Here is a 21,836-nt window from a genome sequence, read left to right on the forward strand (position 1 = left end):
AAGCTAATTTATGTCTTGAATAGTAAGCTGACAGGTTGCAATGGAATCCTCTGTGTTGTGAAAGGGTGTCTACATCTGGGAGCAAGTCTCTACATTGTAGATTGCTTCTACATGTTGTAGTATATGTGTGTGCACTGCTTGTGCAAATTTATGCACCAAAGAGTGAGTTAACTGTGGGATAGTTCTATATATTGTAGGGCAGATTGTGTATTGTGATACTATTCTATGCCTTCTTGAGAGAGATAGTTACATGGTATCATTGACCATAAGTGTTCTAAAGTCAGTCTTTGTGCTGAGAGATGTGTGTACGCGCATGAGTTTTGTAATTACTTTGAGTATTTTGTGGCACATCTATGTGTCATGAGTTGACCTTAGGGAATCTGTATGCTCTGGGGTTGTTTTATAGGGAATCTGTATGCTCTGGGGTTGTTTTGTATACTTTGGTGTGGGTCTGAGTGGTGGGCAGTGTCTTGGCACTGCATCTAGGAATTGTAAAGGAAGTTTAGATGACCATGTGATGGGAAGGGATGCATGTTGGAGCATGTTTCTGCACTATAGGAAAAGTCTTGTGACATGAGATGTGTCTCCCCATTGTTACTTGATACTGTGCATTGTGGGTCACATCTACACTTTGGGATATGATTCTGTGCTTTATAGGAAAAGTCTTAGTTGTGCATTTGTGCATTGGCTTTTTTACAGTCTATGTTGTACAATGGCTCACAGTTGGTGGGATGAGTCTGAGTAAGGGCTGTGGATAGGTACTGCAGGATTTGTCTTTGTGCTACAGAACAGGTCTAGGTGTTTTGTTGCTTCTATTTTCCCTATAAGCCAGGTGCTTGTACTGAAAGGTGATGGTGTATTTGAGGCATTTCTCTGTTGTAGGGCATGTCTGTGCACTATGGTACAGCTATGTGCTTTTTAGGCAAGTTTGTGTGCTTTGCATTCCAGTTTGTGCTTTAATAGTATGAAGTCTCTAGGTGTTGTGGATTGTGATTCTGAATGTTATGGTACATGTATTTGCATCCTAGGAAATGCCTTTGTGTTTCAGGACAACTCTATTGATTGTGGTACTGGATCAAACTGAATGGGATAAACCAATGCTTCATGGAATAAGTCAGTGCATTATGGGTGATTAAATGTGTTTATGAGACATGTTTGTATTGCATACAAGGTATTTTGATGTCTGGATTGTGGTTAATGATTATGAAGTATATATTATGTCCAGGTTTGGCTAGGCAAGTCTGGGTGTTGGAGGTGCCTATCTATGCCTTATGGGCCTCTTCAGTGGTGGGGAAGTGGGGGGAAATACTGTGCATTAAACCTGGGTATTGGATCTAGTGTTTTCCTTATGGAGCGATTGTGTCTATTGTGGAGCAAATCAGTTTTGTAGAGTGAGTCTATGCATTGTGATTCCAACCCATGCATGTTAGCAGTCTCTGTGTTGCGTGGTATATCTCCTGTTATGAGAGGTCTATGTATTATGTGTTTTATCTGTGTTGTTAGGGCTTATACTTGGTATTGTGAGGCATGACTTTGCTGCCTGACGTGTGTACATTGTGTGTCAGTCTGGGCTTTGTGGAGCATACCTTAGCATTATGTTATTATTTTGTGCATTATGGTTTAAGCTTGTGGGTAGTGGTTGTGCCCATACTTTTAGAGGCACGTCTGCTCGTTATGTGTCATATTTGTGGGTTGTGGGGTGATCTGTGAGCATTGACTTGACTCTGGATCTTCTAATGTGAGTGTGGAGAATGCAAACTGTGAGTTGTGTTATGGGAGATGTTTATTCATTATGGGGCATGTCTGTAGATTGTGAGATAAACCTGTGGTTGTATTTGAGTTTTATGTTTCCTGTATATCTATTAGGGATCTATGTAGGGACAGCTGAAGATGCTTGGGGCCTCTGCATTGTGATGTAATTCTGTTTCCTTGGGGGCTGTGGGTTGTGTAGATGCCTGTTCATTGTAAATTGTGTCCAGATATTATGAGGCTAGACTGTGCACAGTGGGGCAACATGGCATGTTGTGATGCTGTTTGTTACTTAATGAGAAGAGTCTGCATTGGGTCTGTACATTATAGGGCATGGTAAGGTATTTATCAGGTCTATATATTATAGGGTGTTGTTTATTTTTTGTATTTTGGAAGACAAATCTTAGTATTATAAAATGAAGGTTTTTACTGGGTTGAGTCTAGATGTTTTGGGTTAAGTCTTCACTGTGTGGAGCTGATGATGTGTGTTGTGTGACCTGTTTGGTATGTCTACTTTATCGGTGACTTTGTACATTGATCATATTGTGGGGAATAGGCAAATCTATGTGGTATGGGACTAGTATGTGTGCTGTGGAGCAAATCTGGATCTTGTGAATAGATTACCTGCATTATGGGGCAAGTTTATGCACTGTGGGCAATTTGGGGTGTACAGGTAACTTTTGTGGGTTTTGATAGGGATGGTGTGATACAATCCTATGTGTTGAAGAAGTCTGTGCCTTGTAGATTATTTCTAGGGCACTTAAAGTGTTTTGTGTTGTGTGGCCAATGTAATCAGTGGTGAGTAAGTATGCTGTCGAGCATGATATATAGGATGCAGTTAAATGGGATGAGTCTTTGCATGAATGTTTCTGTATCACATGTATGTTTGTTCATTGCAATGTGTGTGTAGGTGTTAAGTGTGAGTCTATGTGTTGCAGAGACTGGGTGTCACTTGCTTGTGGTGTTGTGAGCTAAGTGTAGTCAACATGAGAATTATAAGGAAAGAGTAATAAGAGTGTGAGCTGTAATGTGATTCTTTGCTTTATGAGGGTATACCCTTTGCTGGAGGTAAATTCTAATTATTTTAGGTTGAGTCTTACCATTATGGTCCAGTTCCACATGTAGAAACAACAATAACAGCAACAAGATCAGTTAACATGGATAACACCAATTATTTGCCAGGCACTGTTCTAAACACTTTATAAGTCATTACTCATTTATTCCTCTTAATAATTCTAAAAGTACCATTATTATTCCTAATTTCTATTTGAAGAAAATAAGGCATAGAGAGGTTAAGAAACCTTTTTAAATTCACACAATTGATATATATATAAAAGCCTAAGCAACCATTACGACCAAAAGACTGGAACAAGCTGATGGTCCACCAGTCACTGTGACACACACCAACCACCAGGGGGCAGATGTTCAACACAGGAGCTGCCCCTTGGTGATCAGTGTGCTCCCACAGCCAACCTCCCATGGCCAGCCAACCTTCTATGGTCCCTCCCTCAGTCTCTCACCCCAGCCACAGGCCCGATTGGCCTGGCCCTGGTTGGAACTGGGCGAGATGGCCCCCGATTGGCCCTGATCTCCGGCCAAGCATAGGGACCCCACTCATGCATGAATTCGTGCACCAGGCCTCTAGTTAGTAAATAATACATGTGGGAGTAGAATCCAGGAAAACTGAAACCTAAGTGTAAGATTTTAATCACAATCTATACTGACCCTTTGTTTTGGGGTGCTGTGCATATCTTTAGGTACATCTTGGGGCCTCGTGGGCTATGTCTAGGTATTGAGATACTAATATTTGCAATGTGTGGCAAGACTTTCTATTGTGACTAACACTGTAAGTTGTATGTCAAGCCTCTGCTTTAAAGGAAAGATGTGTGGTGATGTGTTTCTGTGAGCTGTTGGAGAATTTTGTGTTTACAAGAATACTTATTTTGAAAGGTATTTTTCCTTGTTGTGAGTCTAGAACCTAGATTATGACATGTCTCTGTGCCTTATGGTATGAGTCTGGGTATTGTTGTCTGGGTCCGTGCTTTATAGAAGTTTGTAGATTGTGATGCAATTCTATTAGTTACCAGGGAACCATGTTTGCTGTGGGAAATGTGTATATGTTATATGGATCTCCAGATGAGATAAAGGATTCTCCAACAGCTCATGCTCACAGGAACCACATTACCACACATCTTTCCTTTAAAGCATAGGCTAATTGCTACATTGGGGGTACATTGTAGGATGTCTCTGTTGTTGTAAACGGTGTGTATGTGTGTTGATGTGGAGTATGTCTGTGCATTTTGGGTGTTTGTGCTCATGAAAAGTGTTTTTGTGTTATAGGGTATGTCTGTGCATTGGAGGTCAATGAGCATTTCAGGGAAGGATGAGTTTGTATATTGTGGAGTGAGGATGCATGTTATGTGATGGTGAACACTGTGAAGCTTCTCTGTTCATATTAACATATCTCTAGGTGTCTTGGGAGATATGATAAGTGTCATGGAATATTCTTTGTATTCCTCAAGCAAACCTTAGTTTATGGAGAAAGGCCTTAGGTTGAGAATTTAGAATGTTTATTATATACACTACAGTCCCATGCATTGTATAGAATATACCTGTACCTGTTAAGCTATTTTGTAGCAAGTCAATGTACTGTCTACATGTCTTTGGATGAGTCTATCTATTGTGGTAAGTCCATATCATGGGCACCCCTGAATTACTGGGTGAGTATTTGTGTTGTAGTCATTATCATGGTACAAGTGTTATATATTCAGGAGCATGTTTGTGAATAGTAGATATGTCCACATATTATGTGACAAAAATTAGTGTGTGGTAGGATGTATTTGTATAATATAGGGCTTTATTGCTGAGTTATAGGGTACATGTATATATGTGTGTGCTGTGTTGTGTGTTGTGATCTTGTGTCTTATGGGATGTGGCTGGATATTGTGCATGCAGTCTGGACACTGTGGAATGAGTGTGTATTATGGAGCAAGCCTGTACAATTTTTTAACAAATTTTTAAATTGTGATGCAGTTCAGTGTGTTGTGAGTGGCATCTGGTTTAGAATTCTGTTTGAGTTCCGTATGGTGTATGGGTGTTGTGGTGGGGTGTTTGTATGCTGTAGAGTGTTTCTAGATGTTCTTGGGCTAGTCTCTGTATCATGTGGTGAATCTTTCTTCTGTCACATGATTCTAAATATTCCAGGTAGGTCCTTTTCCCTTTAGTAGTAATGGTGGTGGTGGGGTGACAGTAATATGTGCCAGGAACTGCACTAAGTACTTAACATATCTTATTTAATTTAATACACAATAACCCTTTTGGGTAGGTACTATTATTATTGTTCTACAAATGAGTAAACTAAAGCACAGATATATATATATACTTACCCAAGGTGATACAATTAAAAAAGGAATGGAACCTGGATTCAAACCTAGGTAGTATGGGTCTAGAGGCCTTACCCTTAACCATTACACAAGCTGTGTATCTGTTGCAGGCAAGAGTTGTAGCTTAATAGTATGATAAAGCATATCTGCAAACTATGATGGCGCTCTTTGCATTGCATGGTAATGTGTATTATGTGTTTGCACACTATGGAATATTTATGTGCATAGTAGGACTTCCATTTTAGAGTAAGTCTGTGTTGTGATACAATTCTGCGCAATACAGAAGTCTATGTTTACAGTCATGCCTGTGAATTTTTAGTGTTGTGGTGATGATTATGTTGTGGGGCTAGTCAGGTCTATGTCCCAAAGGGTTTGTCTGTATATTTAGGGTGAGTCTGTGTTCAGTGGTGCTTGTGTATGTTGTGGAGCAAGTATGTATGTTGATGGAAGAATCTATGCATTTTGGTGAAATTCTGTGCATGGTTAGGCATATTTTGCTTATGGGAAGCAGTGTGAATAGGGACACAGTCTATGTGCTTTGAGGTAAATGTGGAAGTTGTAGAGCAAACAGTTGCAGGCGTTTTGAAATGTGTTTACACTGTGTACTCACCATAAGGAGTATCATCTTTGTGCAATGAATTTATATGGCATGTGTTGTAACACAATTCTGTTAATTATAAGGGTGGAGTGTTGTTCTGTGGAATGTGTTTGTATGTATATGTGTACAGCATAAGTTGCATCTATGTTGTGAGATGAGTGAGGGTATTATAGATCAGGTCTGTGCCTGTGCCCTGAGGGGCATTTCTGAACAGTTTGGAGATAGATTAGGTTCTACTGTGGCAAGATTGTGTCTGTTGTCCAAGACTGCCCATCAAAGGACCAATTTGCATGCTGTGATGTGCATTGTGAGGTGTGTCTACTGCAGTTTGTTTAAAGAATTTGGGCTGTGTTTTGTTGTGACAGGGTTAGGAGGTGAGGAGGGCCTGTGTCCTAGGAAGACAGTTTGTGTTTAAGGGGTGTTTCTATACACAGTAGGAAGGGTCTATAGACTGTGAGACATCTCAGTGTGTGGGATGCACTGAGTTCTGTGGGAATAATTTTCTGGTTGTGGGGAGAACCTGTGTGTTGTGGGGGACACGTTCTGTGCTGTGGGTTTAATCTGTGTGTTGTGGAATGAGTCTGCTTGATCTGGGCAGTGTCTGTGTACTCTAGGGCAAGTTTGTGTCCTTTTGGAATGGTCTGTGTATTATGGAGCAAGTCCACCTGTTGTGGGAGAGTCTTTGTGTCTCTCTGTGTGGGTCTTCAGCCTGTCCCATGAACTGTGTTCTGAGGAGGATATGTGTTCTTTGGAGAGTCATTGTGCTCTGATATGAGTCTGTGTGTTGTGGGTGAGTCTATGTTCTGTGGGGAGAGTCTGTGTGATAGGGTGTGAGGCTGTGTGCCCTGAAGAAGGTCTGTATGTTTAAAGGAGTCTGTGTCATGAGATGACTCTTCAAGTTTGAAAGGAGTCTACATGCTGTGGGATGGAGTCTGTGTGCTCTGGTGAAGGTCAATGTGATGTGAGGTGAGTCTGGGCTCCAAGGAAAATCTCAACTATGGTTTTAGTCGGTAGGGCATTGAGAAAATATGTGCTGTGGGGAGAATCTTTGGATGTCAGAAGTATCTAATGTACTGTGAGGAGTATCTCTGTGCTGTGAGGAGAACCTTTGTGCTGTATGAAGTCTATGTGCCATGGACAGAGTCCACATTCTATGATGAGAGTTTGTGTGCTCTGGGGAGTATTTGAGTGCTGTAGGATGTGTCCATGTTCCTGTGGGGCAAATGTTTTTGCCTTGAGAATATGCCTGTTCTTGGGAGAATCTGTGTTCCCTGGAGTGAGTCTGTGTGCTCTAGAGAGACTCTGTGTGCCAGGGAAAGGACCTTATAATATGGGGACAGTCTGTGGTGTCAGGATTCTCTACATGTCATGGTAAAGCATTTATGGTAGGGTGATTCTGTGTCCCTTAGGTGAGTCTTTTTGCCTTGGGGGAAATATGTGTGCCTCTGGGTCTGAGAGATAGGGGAAATGTGTGTATGCTATGAGCCAAGTCGTTTTGTTGTGGTGTCTGCGTGCCATTGGAAGAGTCTGTGTGCTGTAGGTATGAGTAAATGTGTATTTGTGTGATTTAGCCAGTAAGCATTAGAAGGTGAGGTTGTACATGGCAGTGAAAACCTTGTTTAGGGCAAGTCTCCTTTAATATCAATAAATAATAATAACAAACACATAATGGTGACTATTACCAAACACTGTTCTAAAAGTGCTATTATTATCCCCATTTTACATCCGAGAAAACTGAGGTACAGAGAGGATAACTGTAATTGGTGGAGGTTTGAAACCAGGCAGTCTGTTTCCTGTGCTCACATTACTATGAATTTCCTTAGGCCCCCGAGAGTATACGTAACATAAAACATTAGGAAGACTTCATGATCACTGGTGGCATACTGATAAGAGGTAATTTGTGAGGATGAAAAAGGAAGTCGCTCAAAACCTTCCAAGGATTAAAAATATTCAATGTTCTATATACAATCATGATGGCAGTTTAGCCCAGAAAAACTAACATCATGATTGCAGAATAACTCCTTCAGTGACTCTGGTCCCAAAAACCCCTCCTTTGCCTTCCCAGCTGCATTCCGCCACTGCAGAGAAAGGAATGTGTAAGCTCTGGCAAGCTGTTGTTGCCAGGGAAACCAGCCTCTAGATACAAACAAATCATAGCCTAATGCAGCAAGTCAAATGCTTGGGGCCGTGGTTATGAGCTAAAGAGCCCCCTGCAATAAGGGTAAGCAAGCCATCCTCCCATCCCTGCTTCCTTGTTTTGTTTCAAAATCAGTAAAGGTTAGAGGCCAGTTCAGAAGTCAATAGAGAAATAAGAATGTGTTGGAGACAGGGTGGAGGGTCAACAGTGAGTGGCAGATGATTTTAATAGTCAAATATTTTTGTGAGTACACTTAAACCATCTTCCACTAAAAGACTCAATGTTTTATGCTTGAGTCTTCCACCTGCAGTGAAGAGATGAATCATTGCAGTGTGTCCCTATCTAAAACACATGGTGACAATGGTGGCATGGACTGGGACTCACTCTGCCCTCTTTAAACCCCTAGATCAGAATACTACCAACAACAGGCTGGCAAGCATTATTTCTGCTTCTCATACACTTCTTAGATTTTAGAAAATTCCAGAAACTGAGTCCAGACAGCTTTAATTCTCCAAGCACTTGAGGAGTAAAAAAAGAGGTTTGAAGGAAGAACCTTAGGAGTAACACTAACCTAAGGGGTATTTTTTGAACACAAAATTAGAATTCAGGTGTGTTTAAAAGGAATTAGCACATCTGGATCAGTGATTTATATTCAGATTTCTCAATTTTAATTTGTAAGAAAAAATCTGATAAAAATTTTATGTAATTAATTTTAAAATCCTGTTTGAAAGCATCTGCCTGAAACTGAATGTGCCTAGAATTCTTGAAGTGCATAAGCATGACTATGACACATTGGAATGCTTTCAGAAGCTGTTAAGAAGGTAGGAGTAGTATTGTGGAATGTAACCACCTTAGGTAGAAAGAAAATGGCCGACCTGTGGAAAGCTACACCCTACCTAACAAGAGAACAATTGTTTCCATTTCAAATCAGTGGAAGAAGGCTGGATTATTCAATAAATGATGCAGAAACAAATGATGACCTATTTGGAAAAAAGACCAACAGCACAAAATTAGACCATACTTTTGAATAAATACCAAAATAAATTTCAGATGATTAAAGTTAATTGTAGAAATTGAAACAATGAAATGACTAGTGAAAAATACAGGTGAATATACTCATCAAAGAAAAGAATAAATCACAAAAGCAACATTTACTAGTTGTGGATATTTAAAAATGTACACATGTGACATGTAAAAATAAAACCACCATAAATTATTTTTAAAAAATCAACAGGCAAAAAAACAACTGGAAAATAATGTTTGTATCACATATGATAAATAAATTAGGCAATATGTATGGAATTGGGGATAGGGGAAAAAATAAATTGGTTCATACCATTTGATCCAGAAATTTCACATCTAAAAATTTATCCTAAGGGAAAAACAGAAAAGCACAAGTATATTTATATGGAAAGATATTCCTTAAGTTATAACAGCAAAAGTTGCACATATTCACAAACAATAATTAGACAATTAGTGGAACACCTATCTAATAGAAAATTATGCCTCCACAAAACATCACATTCTGGTGAAATTAAATAATGGGGAATTTCTTCCAATATGTCATTTTTATGATTAAAGCAGGTCGGAAACTATATGTACCTATGATTTTCATTTTGTATACAAATATATTTATTATGCATTTATTTGCATGCATTCACAGAAGAGAAACTAACAGTAATTATGTTAAAAGTAATTATCTCTACATTATAGTATTACTGGTAACTTTATAGTCATTTTAGATTTTTCCTAATTTTCTGCAATGGCTATATTATATTTTTATGAATAAAGGTGAAAGATACCATTTTAAACAAGATACTTTAATAAGTTTATAAAAGTGGTGGAAGCTCAGAGAGAAAGCCTTAAAATGAAGACAATAAAAAGCAAAGACTAAATGTACTAACGTACACTGATAGAGCATCAAGAAAAACAAATTTACTATGTACTACATACAAATTATGGTATTATTTGCATGTTAGTTGGTACAGAATTCCTTATACAAGATGGACTCCTGGAAAATTTTCTTCACTACACCAGAGAATGGTCACATGTCCCTGGCTGCGTCAGTCATTCTCTTTGCCGCAGTGCTCTGTTCAACACTGCCTCCCTTTGCCTTCCACCCACTCTCCCCCTTTTCCCATGCAAAACATGCTAGCAGCGGACATTTTTAGACTGAAAAAATGGTCCATCTTGCGGACTTTCTTTGAAGCTTTTTCACTCTTATTTTTCTTACTGGATTGTTGCTTTGTCATCTAGCTCGAAAATGTATATATCTTTTTTCTCTTTTCTTCCTGTTGAAGTGTCAAAACAATCTGAATTTCAAAGGAATGCAAAACCACCACTGGAACTATTCTTTCTTTTTTTTCTTGCAGGACAGGAAATTCCATGGGACAGGAAACATAATACACATTTCCAAACACATTTCAGAAACATACAAAACAGCTTTGTTGCTAGGAATCTCTGCTATCCTTCTTATATCCCTTTTCAAAGAAAGGAATATGGGAAGATTATATCTTTACAATACAAATTGACACCAAAAATACAAATGCATCCTCTTTAAAATAAAGTTACCGTAGCAAGGTTCATTATCTATTTTTCATGATTTTTCATCCCAAAACTAAATGTTGATCTTCCTCATTCAACACACATTCATCATGCACATGAAGTAATTAATCTGAACATTACAGGCTGCCTTCCTTCTTATTTTCTCTCTTGTACAGATATCCGGTCACATCATTTTATTAATTAAAAAAAAAAGAAATGATATCATTTTCCTCATTGCAAAATAACATTGTTTCTCCTGCTTTCTCCGCACTGTGAAAGGAAATCAGATCTGAGAACATCTAGAATCACAACCCATTTTTGTCAAGTCCAATCCAAACATAGTAAAGCAGAAATACCATTCCGAATGCAATTTCTCATTTTAGTGACATCTTCGTCAAGTCTTATTTTAGAAAATATCTTACCAGAATCACGAGGAAGGTTCTATATGTTCTTCCAACAACTCACTCACCATTTAAGACACAAGCTTTAAACTAGAAAAGTGACCGTGAAATATTTAGAATATAATTAAGCCATTTTCCCAATGCTACTGATTAGAATCTGAAATTCCTACACAGTTTAGTATTATTCTATTCCATTAAAACATGTCACTTGCTTTAAAAAGCATATGTTGGGAATCTATTTTACAAAAGATTGCTCGGCTACTTACCAGCAGCATGCGCTTTGCGTCTGCACCAGCTCCCAGGCTATAGCACTGAAAAAGTGTGGGGGGAGGGGCAGCAGCCACTGGAAAATGGGTTGTGCTTTGAAGAAGGGATAAGCTCTGTGGAAAGAAATGAAATGCCTTGGGATTAGCCTCCAAATTCCTCCAAAAACATAAAATCATACTAAGCATTATACACTAAAAAGTACATGCTCATCAAAGGACAGATTTTAATAGCTAAACCTCTGATCCAAATCACACTTAAATTGCCTTGATTTTCAGTGGAACCCCTACAATGCTATGGGCTTTTGGCTCTCCCGTCTCCTGGCAACAGTCTCATTAATGGTGTTCTTTCTGCAGTGGTCCTACTACCCATCAAACAAGGTTTAGTCTCTCTGGTAGTGAGCATTGCCATTGTGTTGTTCAATATGTGTTGCTTTTTTTTTTTTTCTTTTTCTTTTTTTCCCCCTCTAAGCAAGTAATACAGAGAGTCAGGCATTCAGTAGCATTTCTCCAGAAGATGTTGGTTTCACATGACATTCCATTCAAATGACGTACATTGTTCTTGTTCCTTCCTTTGGTGCAATGTTGTCATTCCCTGACCTAAAGATAAGACAGAAAAATATGCTCAACCCCTTCCGCAATCCCCAAATTACACAGAGGCCCACAGCTAAAAATCCAGACCCTAGTGTTGTTTTCCACTGTGCTCAGAGAGAGAGAGAAAAAAAAAAGAATTCATGCGATTCATCTGTATTCTTAGTCCTGTTACCAAGACCCCCTAACCATCAGTATGTCTACTGGAGGTATATGACATAAAAAAGTAGATGAAATATAACCAGATATAAAAAAACCCACTTATCTATAAATATTAACACGAGAGCCGAAACTGGTTTGGCTCAGTGGTAGAATGTCGGTCTGTGGACTGAAAGGTCCCGGGTTCGATTCTGGTCAAGAGCATGTACCTGAGTTGCAGGCACATGCCCAGTGGGGGGTGTGCAGGAGGCAGCTGGTCGATGTTTCTCTCTCATTGATGTTTCTAGCTCTCTATATCTCTCCCTTCCTCTCTGTAAAAAATCAATAAAATATATTAAAAAAATATTAACATGAGAAATATTGACTATATGTTAAGGAAATGAGAGTAGATTACTATACAGTATATATCAATATAATATGTTCACTTGTATATCTTATTTGGATAGGAATAAATGTACATAAAGAAATCTGGAAGGGTATATACCAAACTGTTAAGAGTAGTTATATCTCAGTTTTCTGTGGATGGTAGAATTTGAGGGAAGTTTAAATCATTTTTATTTTTGGTTATCTATTTAATAACTTTTCTGCAATTAATATATCCCTTAAATTATTATAAAAGAACAGTACATGAAAATATAAATGTACTTAATGGCACTAAACTGTACATCTAAAAATAGTTAAAATTACAACTCTTACGTTACATATATTTCACTATAATAGAGAGAGAGAACCATTCATTCAGTTCCCAAACATGTATAGAATCTCACCACATTCGAAATACTGTACTGGGGCAGGAATTGTAAAAATGAACAAAACACAATTTGTTCTCCTTCTAAAAGTTCATAATCTAATAAAAAACCAACCCAAAAATCTCAATATGGAATTTTATTATACCTGATATATAGAATTGCTGCATTTAGGCATACTTTTTATTTTATTTCACCAGTCTTGGGGAACATTTATAATTAGGGTTGTTACATTGTTTGCCTAAATTATTGCACTCCCAGTGGGTAGAGGAAGTAAACAATTGCACATTAAATTTTAATATATAAACATATGTTCATTTGTATATTTATATAGAATTGCAATATTTAAAAATGAATCTGCTCTAGGTTAAAGAAAATTAAAAAGATGTGACAAAGAAGAGTTATGATACCAAATATATTGAGTGATCTTTGAATGGATTCTGAATAGAACATAAAACAGTTATAAAAGACATTATGGGAACAACTATAGACTAGATATTAGATAATACTAGATCAATGTAATAGTTTTTAGGTATGATAATGTAAGATGATGAACTTGTTCTTATGAGACACATGTTGAAGTACTGAGAGGTAAAGTGCCATAATGTATACTAATCATTCTGAAATGCTTTGGATTAAAAAATCATAAATATAAAACAAATGTAGCAATATGCTAACAATTGGTAAATCTTGGCTAAGTATATTGAGGGGTTTACTGTGCTATTATTTGATCAAAAATCCAGAAAATACTTTAATAAAAATTATTGCACAATAATTATACTTAAAGTTAAATTTCATTTACATTTTGCCCTGGCTGCTATGGCTCAGTTGGTTGGAACATAGTCCTGTACACCAAAAGTTAGCGGATTCAACTCCAAGTCAGGGCACATACCCATGTTGCAGGTTCAATCCTCAGTCAGGGTGCATGCAAGAGGCAATCAATCATGTTTCTATTAATGTTTCTCTCTCATGGCAATCTCTCTCTCTCTCTCTCTCTCCTTGTCTCCCTCCCTTCCTCACTTCTTCCTTCTCTCCATCTCTTCCTCTTCTGAGATAAAAAAAAATTAAAATAAAATTTTAAAATTCATACACATTTTGGAATTAATGACAATTAGGTTTGTACTCTCTTAGAAAGAACTTTCCATACTGACCAATTGGATGATGAATGTCATATGCCATCTAGTGGTGAAGTCCTGATTTACCATTACTGGAGCATTTCTAAAGAACACAATTTGACTAGGAAACCATTAAATACTAATATAATTTTATTGTAATAAATAAATATATTTCTTATTACTATGTATCAATACACTTACAAGTTTCCCTTAATATTCATTGATTGTTCTTGTTTACAGTAGAATGACTCTGCTTAGAGGTCCAAACAACCTGGCACATGTCCACATTGGCCCCATAGGCAAGACTCAACTGTAAGCTCACATAAATCTGGGTGAAATGTCCTGTGACCCTCCCTGGAACACAGCAAGATAGTCAATATAGTGTAGACTGTTTCTCACCACACCACCTCTCTATCTTGAGAGGGGATGCCAGATGGCAGTTTCTCATCTCCTCCCCCGACCCTCGCCTCATCCTGGTCAAGTGTGGGACTTTCCTCCCTTAAGGTACAACTTCCAGTTATAAAAGCAACTCGATATAATATGGGAACAGTTCCTCTGTACTAGAGCAACTCAGTGCTCCTGTCATCTGTCATCTTCTCCCTGTGATTTCTTGTCATCCTGTGGGAATAAGGATATGGGAGTTGACACCATGCTGATCTTCTCAGCTTGCTTTTGTTGTCAGAAGTAAGACTGTCTGGATCCATTTGGGACATTGTCTCTTTACCAACTGAATATATGATGGAGTGCCAAGTTAAACTTAGCAGCTCCTGTAGCTTAGAGACTTTGTCATTGCTTAGTAAAAGTATCTACAGATGTGTGTATGCATGTATATGTACATAAAGAGAGAGTGCACAAACTTCGTACATTCTGGTGAAACTTGAAAGCTTTCTTTTTGAAATTGGAAAGAAGACAAGTGATGTCCACTTTTATATCCTCTATTCAACTTTGTGTCAGGGTGGGGTGAGGTAGACAGCAGTGGCTAGTAAAGTAAAATTTCATAAAGAGCTAAAATTAATGAAGAGTAAATGTGACCAGGTTAACATAGACACCCAAGTAATCACTTAGTCATAAGTAAAGGAGTAACAAATCACTAAGAGAAAACTATATGGCTTTTTTGTGAGTCCAACACATATTTTCAGGCCAGGTAAGTAGTGTTGGCCCTCAGCAACCACACCTCTTCCCTCCAGTCATCCCATTACAGTGGCTCTTGATGTTCTTGGTGTTACTTGCCTGTTTAGTCATTAATGGAAATTTCTAGTTCTACTCAGGAGGAAGCGTGAAGGGACTCTCAATGGATCACTAATAATAATAATAATAATAATAATAATAATAACAACTACAATGCAATAAATATCGTGTTTCCCCGAATAAGACATCCTCCGAAAATAAGACCTACTTATAGGTTTCCTTCTGAGTGAAATATAAGGCATCCCCCCGAAAATAAGGCCCCCCTAGGCTAAACATGAGAGATTTGGTCCACTGATTCTGAAAGCAATGGAGTCACAAGAAATTCACCAGGAAATTCAGGAATTGGATTGTTATGATGATGTTCCAGAAGACGATGACATGATTGTCATTGAATAAATGAGTAAATTCTTGATACTGTAGGATTCACAGTTTGTCTGGTTTGTGTTGACAACTACCATACTACCGTACTGTATACAGGTAATAAATTTCTTTTATTTTCATTAAACAATAAATGTGTACCGTATTCTTCTTCATGGAAAAATAAGACATCCCCTGAAAATAAGACCTAGTGCATCTTTGGGAGCAAAAATTAATATAAGACACTGTCTTATTTTGGGGGAAACAGGGTATATATAAGTCACAATTAACACACACTCAAAGATCATTGGTCAGCATTGTTAGTTATTGGGGTAGAAACCCTTATCCTGAAAATTGAAAGTAAAGAGAAATATTCAAGTATTTATCGTAACTTTCCTGTGCAGACTATATTTGAACATAGCTAATAAGGGAAAGCTCCTTTTTTAAAAATAGATTTTTTATTGACTTTAGAAAGGAAGGGAGAGGGAGAGAGAGAGATAGAAACATCAATAACAGAATCATTGATCGGCCGCCTCCTGCACACCCCCTACTGGGGATGGAGATTGCAACCCAACCCAAGCATGTGCCAGGAATCTAACCATGAACTCTAGTTCATAAGTCAATGCTCAACCACTGAACCATGCCAGCTCGGTGGGAAGCTCCTTTTTAAATAAAATGTCCTGCTCATAAATAGAGAAGGAATTAATGAATTAAAAAATCACCATTTTGCAACCCTCACTCAGCAAAACTATGCATCTAGGCAACAATCTTCAATAGCTGCCAAAACCATTTAATGAATGATTAATGAGGAACTTTTAAAAAATATATTTTTTATTTATTTTTTTACAGAGAGGAAGGGAGAGGGTTAGAGCTAGAAACATCGATCAGCTGCCTCCTGCACACCTCTTACTGGGGATGTGCCCGCAACCAAGGTACATGCCCTTGATCGGAATTGAGCCTGGGACCCTTAAGTTCGCAGGCCTAGGCTCTATCCACTGAGCCAAACCAGTTAGGGTGAGGAACTTCTTTTTAAACAAAAATAACCTCCCAGGCATAATGTTTTAATGTCTTCTATAATGCTAGCAAAATTGTAATACCAACTTTGGGTAAAGGACAGCAGGAGGAGATAAAATTAAAGTTCTATATTGTGTTCAAGAGTGCCACTATTTCCAAATAAGATATAATATTTTCATTGGAGAGGTCTGGAAACAATATTTATACCAAAGGAGTGAATCTATTCTGGGCATGACCTAAATTATTCCCTGGTTTAAAAGTAATCCAATTTAAATAAAACATCTGCATATATGCATAACCCATGAACAGGGACAATAACATAGTGAAGGACTGGGGCAGGAGAAGGAGTGGGGAGGAGGGAATTAGTGGGAAGAGGGAGAGGGACATCTGTAATACTTTCAACAATAAAGATAAACTTAAAATGAAATAAAATTTCTAAAATAAAATTAACAGTTTAGGAAAGATCCTCAAGAAAGAAATCCAGGACTTTGGACTATTAAGGAAGGTTATCAATGGTACTGTTTGTATGAGAAACCTGGGACTCTGGAATGATCCTTGGATCCCCATTTAGGAGACAAGGGGAACAGCACTGCAAAGTGACAACAGACATACTAACAGACTCAACAACATAGCCACACTTGCCACATCTGCAGCAAGGTATGACACGTGGGACCTATCTCAGCAGGAAAATATTATAGGAACCAGTATCTGGAGAACTACTTGAAGAATTGGAACCACATTCCACTGAGGCTTTATCCAGAGCTGTAAATTTTTTCATGCCTGGAACTGCTAAAAAAATACTCTAATTTTATTTAAACCAAGAGATAAAAGAGAAGATATGGTGTTTGCCTAGGAAATATAAGAATACAATGCATCTAACTACAGTACTTTTCTTTGCATAAAAGGACAGTCAATTGAATTTTCCAGCCATTTGCATCTTTCAAAACATAGCTTCTAGCATGAGATCATACAGTGCCAGTCGAGCATAAATTAAATTACAGATTGTCAACTAGGAAGCTCAACTCTTCTGCTGAGAATTTAAACAAAGATGAAAAAATAATAATAAGAGAGCACAAAATGAGCAAGAGAATAATGAGAATTAGTGATAAACCTAAGATGACTCTCTTCATTCTGTTCTTCTACAGATAAAACATTGAAATCTCATGGCCTGTTCTCCAAATGATATGAGTTGTTTTTTTAAAAAAATAATTTTTCACTCTTATATTATTCTCCTCTGGAGATCCTCCAGTCTTTCAGAAGGTGGGACTACAAACTCATCAAAATCATCCAGATTTTGCCTGTAGAACACAGAGAAGACTAGTGTTGTGTCTTCTGATCAAAAATACTTCTGGAAACTATGTAGTAAAGCACATGTGTCAAACACAAGGCCCGCGGGCCAAATCCAGCCCGCCAGGCCTTGCAATGTGGCCCACACTGCGCTGTCATCACTGCACTCCGCTGTCAGTTTATGACATTGTCAGTTTATGACTGTTCAGTAAACCATTCGGCCCGCGATTTAGGCTGGATTTTAGATTTTGGCCCCTTCTTTGATTGAGTTCGACACCCCTATAGTAAAGCATAGAGGAGAGGGTAAAGCCAAGCATTGTCTTAGGTGCTGTGATACAACACAGTAAGACAGGCAAGGGCCATGCCAGAAAAGAGCTTACAAGTGTAATAATACAAACCAATACAAAGAATTAAACAAATAACAAGAATGTAAAATAGCAACGAGTTCTACAAAGAAAATAAACAGAATAATATGGCAGAGCATCTTTGGTTGTGAGGAAAGACCACTCTGAGAGTATGACATTTGATGTGAGACCCAAAATGACAAGGAGGAAACCAAGAAAGTATATGTGGAGGTGCTTCCTGAGCTGCTAACATATCCAGTGCAAAGGTCCTGAGAATGAATCAGCCTGACATGTCCAGGAACAAAAACATGAAAAATATTAGGAGATAAGGCAAAGTCAGCTGTAACTGAAAAATAAATTTAAAAATATATATATAAATTTTAAAAAATAAAAGGATAATATGCTAATTAGACTGGACATATTCTGGACATCCTTCCAGACAAAGCCACAGTGGTGGGGCCAAGGCAGAGACAGTTAGGGGTGATCAGGCTGGAAGGGGAGGGCTGGTGAGGGGGGGGGGCAGTTTGGGATTATCCAATCTGTCTCCATAAAGCAAATTCTGAGAGGCAACGATTTAGGTTTAAGCCTCTCGAGAGCACACAGGAGTTTAGAGATGTGCTGAGTTGTTGATTTACTATTGATATAGATATTATCATATATAAGGTGTCCCAAAAGTGTATATATATTTTAAATAATTATAAAGGCATTGTTTATTGAAATTCACTTCATTTTCAAAACTGAGCTAACAGCCATTAAAGTGTGTATACATTTTTAGGGGGACTTTGTATAACAGCCATAGCCAATAGTCAGACATTAAGTATCTTATTTAACCATCACAATAACTCTATGAAAGAGGTACTATTTTTTACTCCCATTTTACAGATGAGGAAACTGAGACTCGGAGAGCAAGTAGCTTAATCAAAATCAGCAACTAGTAAGTGAGGAAGCAGGACTGGAAGACAGGAATTTTGATCAGAGAATCCTTCTTGTGTATAGTCTATTTGCTTCTTATATATGTGTCATCCTGAATTATAATTTACTATAGGCCCAGTGCATGAATTCATGCACAGGTGGGACCTGGCCAGCCTGCCCTGATAGGGCCAGCTGGGCTGGCCAAGGGGAGGGGCTGTGGGTAGGTGGTGGGCTTGCCCCACCCCTTATTGGGGTGGGGGGCTAATCAGGGGTAGGACGGGCTGGGGGAAGAGGCAGAGGGTGGTTGGTTGGCCAGCCCGGCCCCCTGGTCTAACTCCTAGTAGAGAGGACAATTTGCATATTAGCCTTTTATTTTATAAGATATCTGTCTTCTGTTGCTCAACTACAATCTCCCTGAGAGCAGCAATCTAATCTCATTCCCTTCTATAAGCATAGGTGCTAAGCAACCCTCTAGGCCCGCCCTTCCATTATCTTAGTCACCCTATTGGCTGGTTCGATTCCATGACTTTGTACCATTATGGTACTGTGTGCTGACCTCACATTAGTGGCTCCACTTCAGAATTCAGAAGGGAGCAGAGCATCTTAGTTCAGAAGATAGAGACAGTGCAGATAACTGGGCCACAGTTAAAATTCTATTTTGTCCAGAAGACAAAAGGACTACAAATATTTAAATAATGGGCAAAAAGTTCTTTTACCTTTTTATTTTTGTGTATTTTATGGAATACCAACTTTATTCACAGTTGACTGATGCTAGTAAGTGAAAATTCACTGGACAATTAATAGGCTTAAAAAGTGAGATTAGCCACAGGGAAAGTAAAATTAGGTAATTATATTTTCCCCTCAAAGTTTTATAAACAGTAAATAATCACAACTATTTTGCAGTGCCAATAACTTTTAATGGATCAATAATAGGACCAAATGAAAAAAAAGGATCATATCAAGCTAGTGAATATCTGCTAAAAGTCTCAGGTAAGTCAGTGTAATACTGAGCATTCATTTAAAAATTAAATACTATTGATATAATCTTCACTGCCTTTAAGCTGAACACTCTCTTTAGGAATTGCTCCTTTTTTTTTTCTTTTTCTTTTTTGTGGTTGGTATATACAAAATATTCATTCCTAACAAGATCATACAAACATAGCTATATGAATTTAATTGTAATTCACATATTGTGGTGGTAGAGAATATTAATTCAGTCATTTGTCTTTTGCTTTCTTTAGCATTTCTTTATTGAATGCTAGTGGAAATGCTGTTTATTCCAAAGACAGGAAACAACACCTGACAATCTGAAAAGCCAATAAGTATATATTTGTTGAGCCCAATTCCAGTGTGTTAGGGGAGGATCTAAAGACCTTCTAGCTAACTTTTTTTCTAAGTGGCTGTGGAAGAGGGGTAGCTTGAAACTGTCCTGTGTATAATTGTGGTATGTAACAATGACTCCATTTCTAACAGAGCAAATAATATCTGTATAATATAATAACATTTAATTAGTGATAGTCTTGATCCCTCCTTAACACTGAGTTTCTTATCTTCTGATGAAGTGGTTTCCTAAAACTGTGCTATAGCCGAAACCAATTTGGCTCAGTGGATAGAGCGTCGGCCTGCGGATTGAGAGGTCCCGAGTTCGATTCCGGTCAAGGACATGTACCTTGGTTGCGGGCACATCCCCAATAGGGTTGTGCAAGAGGCAGCTGGTCGATGATTCTCTCTCATCGATGTTTCTAACTCCCTATCCCTCTCTCTTCCCCTCTGTGAAAAATCAATAAAATATATTTAAAAATAAATAAATAAATAAATAATAAGACTTGAAGAAACTCTTTTAAAAAAAAACAACAACAACTGTACTACAAAAAGCAGGCCAAGAACCAAATCGAATATTTTCTTAATGTTCCATGTTACTGGCAAACATTTGATGAGAATTGTTCCTCATAATTTTGCAAATACAGTGAAATTATACTACTGCACATGGAGTACATTACATTAATTTTAGTGACATTTAATATTTTAGCTACAGGAAAACTGTATTTTAGTATCCTTCTCTAATTCCAAGTCATTTCCTTATCTTTCTAAACCTTTCTATAATCTTTTACCTCCTTCTGATTTCCTTCCACAGCCTTCCAACCTTGAGCCCATCTAGTCGTTCCATACAGTTCTTGGAACATCACAGGAAGCTGAGGGCCTGAGAGGATGGTGAGGACCAAAAGCCATTGCCAGGGACATTGTGTTGAATGGCTGCAAAGAACACCAATGTGGCCACCGCTAGTCCACACAGCACTTTCATGCAAATTAGAGAAAGGTGCCCCCTCAAGAGAGATGGATTAGTAAAAGATGCCCCTCTGGGATGACAGATTAGTAAAGCACCTCCTATTATTTACATATTAGAAAGGAGAATCCTCTCTGGGCTTGCACAGCCCTGTGGGCCTGTGACATAGTATGAAGAACAGAGGCTGATTTTCAGGTCTTACTGCCAACTCTCAACTACCAGGTACCTATGTGCAGCACACGAATTACATAGTATGCACAGCAACACTCCTGGCAGTTTTTTCTTCTGTCTTGGCTTTCTTTCCTGAAACCCTAACAGACCACTTGATTCAGAGTTCCATGAGCCAGAAGGCCACTGTTGTGTCTTGCAGCTCTCTCCCCTCCTGGAGGGCATCCCTTTTCTTTTTCTTTTGCATATTTGCTAAATGCCTGTTATGGGCAAACCACTGCTCCTCACCCATCTTCATCCATTACAAAAGCATAGGTTTATTCGTCTTCCTAAATTTCACATATAAATGTTTCATCACTTGCCAACTCCAAAACCTTTGTCTTCCCCAAACACCAAGAACAGAGTTTGAGTCTTGGCCAGGGCATCAGAAGTCCTGGATTATGTACCTTACACTAATACTAACCTAAGATCTCTTCTAAGACCTTTCCTATCCCTAAACCTCTGTGATTCAAAGCTGTCAGAGCACAGCTGCTCTTGAGTCTGCATATTCTTCTGAATCTTGCTCTCCTATACTAACTGTTGGGTCCTAGCCCCCC

At 38.3% G+C, this 21,836-nt stretch overlaps 1 protein-coding gene across 3 annotated transcripts in view; it reads right to left on the minus strand.

Annotated features, from left to right (window-relative positions):
• The window catches only part of LOC311615036 (nucleolar and coiled-body phosphoprotein 1-like), a 49,182-nt gene extending 38,085 nt beyond the window's left edge, over positions 1–11,097 (minus strand). For 2 of the 3 annotated variants that reach the window (XM_084870203.1, XM_084870202.1), the window contains exons 1-2: positions 11,079–11,097; positions 9,204–9,239 (exon numbers count right to left, since the gene is read on the minus strand). The gene's annotated coding sequence lies outside the window, so the exon portion shown is untranslated. Of the gene's footprint in view, positions 1–9,203; positions 9,240–10,833; positions 10,904–11,078 lie in introns of those variants that run through there. The other variant, XM_084870204.1, reaches the window with a different exon arrangement.
• Between the last annotated feature and the right edge of the window lie 10,739 nt (positions 11,098–21,836).

The sequence above is a fragment of the Pipistrellus hanaki genome (assembly GCF_964339955.1).
Source record: "Pipistrellus hanaki genome assembly, chromosome: X".
NCBI classification, from domain to species: Eukaryota; Metazoa; Chordata; class Mammalia; order Chiroptera; family Vespertilionidae; genus Pipistrellus; species Pipistrellus hanaki.